General features: G+C 39.8%; 1 non-coding gene across 1 annotated transcript; it reads left to right on the top strand.

The window, feature by feature from the left end:
• The first annotated feature begins 3,814 nt into the window (after nucleotides 1–3,814).
• Trnaa-ugc (transfer RNA alanine (anticodon UGC)) lies at nucleotides 3,815–3,888 on the top strand. Its single transcript has one exon. It is a non-coding gene; the product is annotated as a tRNA-Ala (tRNA).
• Nucleotides 3,889–4,883: the final 995 nt, after the last annotated feature.

The following is a 4,883-nucleotide window of genomic DNA, read 5'->3' as shown; positions in this document are numbered from 1 at the left end:
TGGTCGTCAAACTGGAGCAGAAGTCAGCATCAGACGAAGAGACTTCACTAAAACTCCGGGTTTGATATTAGAAGCATGGGGTGACCAGCTTTCGTTGTGGCGTTTAGAAGAACAACTCCAAAAAATTGAAGGCCAATCGGCAATTGTAACTAACGCGCGATTATCAAACTCTCACATCTCTGAGTCACACGAGACAATACTGGAAGGTTACCAAACTCTTGATGATCCAATTCGGCTTGTTCCCTACAATGGTGAAAGGCATCCACAGCATGATGATACAGCTTGCCAAGTTCCAGTGCTAAGACGCTCCCAGAGCGCAGTACAAAGTCAAGAAAAAGACCATTTTGTGAAGTCATTTCTTCGACAGGTTCGGACTGTACGGAATGCCTACAATCCAGCATCACACGGCGACATTAGAGCTATCGCAAGGTTTGGGAGTGTATACGTAGTGAATGGAAATGGCGTCGAATCCTGTGCTACTGTCGGAGAGTTTGACGAAGAGCAAACCAGGTTCAAGAGCATTTCAAGAGAATTTTATGGTTCTTCACCTGCTCAGTTGTTTCCTGGAAGAGGCAGACGTGGTGGAAGAGGTCGCGGAAGAGGACGTGGAAGAGGAAGGGGTAGGAGGCCAACTGGATTAAATCGTGGTGATTTTCTCAAGCAACAACGATGTCTCATGTCATCTTTTATCCCTAGTGATGCACCTTCTGATGCCCTGGACAACTTCCTAAGTCAATATAACTTTGCAGTTAGTGAAAGGGTATCAAAGTACAACATGCAGTACAGAATGGAAAGAAACATGAGTGGTGTTATCGTCCTGGATGACAACAGAAAGTTCATGGAACTTCGTCTGTCTCACTTCAAGTGGCAAGCATTTGACATCAAGCGTCGAGTACAGAGGAAAGCTTCACTGTCGGATGTGAAGGACCTTCGGTTAGCGGTCCAGTCGCGTCGAATTCTGAGCCTTGAGGATGTAAAAGCAATCGAGGATTACGAAACATTTACTGATCCCGAAATAGCTATCATCGTAGGTGACGAGGATGACCTGCAAGTTGCTCCAGAGTTCAGTAGTAAAATAGGCTGTGTTCGCTATAAGCGCATAATAAAATATCGCGCCCAAAGTAACGAGCTACGTAGTCAGTTTCTGAACGATGTCGAAGTACGAGTTACCGAGGTAGATGAACATACACGTCCGGATGGCAATGGAAGGTTCGAACATGTCAGCCGAAATCGAAGAGAAGTTACGGTCATTCCAAAATTACCAGATTTGGAACGGGATGACGAAAGCTGTGAAACATTTGCTCGCGAATTCGTTTCTTTCTGTTTGGAACTAGGAAACGTGTTAAAGATGTGATTCTGTCTCCTGGAACACATATTTGCGTGAAACTCATTATTACAGTAATAGAGAGATTGCGAATTCCAAACGTAGGTATCGGACGTACGTTGATCTATTTAAAACCACTCTCCTGTATTGAAGCGAGGTCACGTATTTAGCCAGTTTTGAAGATTTTCCACGTGAGAATTTTATGGTTCTTCACCTGCTCAGTTGTTTCCTGGAAGAGGCAGACGTGGTGGAAGAGGTCGCGGAAGAGGACGTGGAAGAGGAAGGGGTAGGAGGCCAACTGGATTAAATCGTGGTGATTTTCTCAAGCAACAACGATGTCTCATGTCATCTTTTATCCCTAGTGATGCACCTTCTGATGCCCTGGACAACTTCCTAAGTCAATATAACTTTGCAGTTAGTGAAAGGGTATCAAAGTACAACATGCAGTACAGAATGGAAAGAAACATGAGTGGTGTTATCGTCCTGGATGACAACAGAAAGTTCATGGAACTTCGTCTGTCTCACTTCAAGTGGCAAGCATTTGACATCAAGCGTCGAGTACAGAGGAAAGCTTCACTGTCGGATGTGAAGGACCTTCGGTTAGCGGTCCAGTCGCGTCGAATTCTGAGCCTTGAGGATGTAAAAGCAATCGAGGATTACGAAACATTTACTGATCCCGAAATAGCTATCATCGTAGGTGACGAGGATGACCTGCAAGTTGCTCCAGAGTTCAGTAGTAAAATAGGCTGTGTTCGCTATAAGCGCATAATAAAATATCGCGCCCAAAGTAACGAGCTACGTAGTCAGTTTCTGAACGATGTCGAAGTACGAGTTACCGAGGTAGATGAACATACACGTCCGGATGGCAATGGAAGGTTCGAACATGTCAGCCGAAATCGAAGAGAAGTTACGGTCATTCCAAAATTACCAGATTTGGAACGGGATGACGAAAGCTGTGAAACATTTGCTCGCGAATTCGTTTCTTTCTGTTTGGAACTAGGAAACGTGTTAAAGATGTGATTCTGTCTCCTGGAACACATATTTGCGTGAAACTCATTATTACAGTAATAGAGAGATTGCGAATTCCAAACGTAGGTATCGGACGTACGTTGATCTATTTAAAACCACTCTCCTGTATTGAAGCGAGGTCACGTATTTAGCCAGTTTTGAAGATTTTCCACGTGCGAAATAAACGTAGATACATCGTTGAAAAGGCACAAAATTTGTCCATTTCACAATATGTTAAAGACAGTCAATCATAATGAACATATAATCCTTTTTGTTTGTAACAAATCATTACAATAAAGTTACAGCGATGTGATGAAAATCGACTAAATTTATACGCGATGTCCATACGCAGTGATTAACCATTGAAATGTGTGTGATACTTTGCGTACAAAAAATGACATTGCGATTTCCCATTTTTGATTCCAACGTAGTATAAAACGCAGATGCTACGTTGAAATATGCTGATTTTACCTCATGTCGAAGTTCATGCAACGCGCCCAATTTTCAGGACGAAAAAGTCTATTTTGAAAGTAAAGTCATGATATATGGATGTAGTGATCTTTAATCTACCAAAATATATATTTTTGGGCAACTATAATATTTGGGGAGCACAAAAATACAATTAAGTTTAAACAGCATGTTAAGTCAAAATTTTAGTCAAAATCAAAAGCGGGCTGTTTGAATCAGGCAGAGACTCAGTAGCCTGCACTTACTGTTAATTTTTCAATCACTATGCCCTCTATCGACCTAGATTAGATTAGATCAGATTTATAGTCTTTGTTCCAGCCGACTTGTTCTCCTTCATGACGAATGAGCACAATCCAATTTGGAACCGAGACCAGCAATATTTAACACAGTATTAACGTACGTAAAAACGTGCGTGAAAACGTAAGGTCCACGTGCTGCGTTTGGAACATCGCAATCTCTCTAATTAGTATAATTATAAGAAACGCGTAATTCTGGCTGGTTGCAATCCCTATAATCTCGATTTTAGAGATATTCAGCAGTTACTTAATTTTATATTAAAGGTGTAACCTCACTCACACTCCACTACTTTACCCCAACAGCATTAAGATGTTGGCGTCTAAAAAAAGGGTAATATTTTTCTCATAAAAGTTTAGGCCCAGCTTAAGTGTGCCTCTCATTCATAATACGTTTCTTAGGGAAGTTTATTCCCGTAGGCCGCGCGCATTTTTTTAAACAATTGCACCGCGTTTAGTTTTGTTGTTTTAGGTTTTTTATTAAATCTAGTAGATTGTTATATATCTGCAAAAGATTTGGGAAACATTTGACAAATATTATATACAAAAATCATTAAAGTACAAAATCAATAAAATCAACTCTCAGTGCTAAAATGTATGTTTGTATTAAACCTATTTGGTGAAAGTTTACGATATGGCCTAAACAAACCAAAAACATTTTGCATTTTGATTTTCAGAATACCTACAAAGTACCAGACTTGAGTCCTGTTTATCAGGGACAGTCTGTGTAGCTCAGTGGTTAGAACGCTCACCCTGCAAGTGAGAGGTCCGGGGTTCAATGTCCCCGCACAGGCAGGTATGTTCGGAGTTTTTGCTCTGGTATATCTGCCTATGCATGTCATGTTTCCAAATGTAATTTCATGTTTAATAGTGCTAGTGTGCGATGCGTAATTCTTTTTCCCTGTATGATTAAGCATCATTAGTTTGATCTCGTGCGATAGTTTTTAATGTTTGACTGTTTCTATGTTCCCGTGAATGATGCGTAAGCCTCTTCCCTTGTTTGTATTATTTAACAAACAAGTGAAGTTAAGTCAACATTTTCGCCCATTATTATTCATGACATTGATATGACATATTCAACTATTTTAAACTGTTGCGATATGGTATAGTTCACAGCATCTTGCGAATGGTAGTGAGCTTTGGCAAAAATTGCATTGATCATTTCATAGCGGGCGTGTAGAAGAATTCAAATATCACAGATACTCTTTTGTAGGTCCTGTGGTTCTTGAGTTATGTTGTAAAGAGGGCTGAAACAACATTACTTTTGTAAGACGTACATAACTCATTAACAACAATAAATCAGGCACGTTTTCAAAGTATATGTGTAGAATGAACTTTTGCAAAACATCAAAGTGTAATTTTTCAATAATATATTGATTTAAATAATGAAAATCGGGTTGTTTTTTTTGGCTGCTTCGACCAACAATAGGCCGTGTACCCTTAAGGTGGTACTACACCCCTGGCCAATTTTGTGCTTATTTTTGCATTTGTCTCACAAATTATAGCGCATTGGTGACAAGTAAGATATGTATATTATAGGGGCAAGGACTACAACTACTGCACTGGAAATTTTATTTCAGCACAGACAACAGTTGTGGAGTTACAGTCAAAAATGAGGGAAAACCAATATTTGATCAATAAATCAATAGCTGTTTGTCTTGAGTCACTGAAATTCCAGTGTAGTAAATGGATTCCTTGCCCCTATAATATACATAACTTTTGTTACCAGTGATTTATATAGGTTTTGAGAAAAATGCAAAAATAGTCACAAATTTATCAAGGGGTGTAGT

This window comes from Amphiura filiformis, chromosome 1, assembly GCF_039555335.1.
Source record: "Amphiura filiformis chromosome 1, Afil_fr2py, whole genome shotgun sequence".
In the NCBI taxonomy this organism is placed as follows: Eukaryota; Metazoa; Echinodermata; class Ophiuroidea; order Amphilepidida; family Amphiuridae; genus Amphiura; species Amphiura filiformis.
The sequence above is the reverse complement of the archived record's forward strand: the minus strand, read 5'-3'. Positions and strand labels throughout refer to the sequence as shown.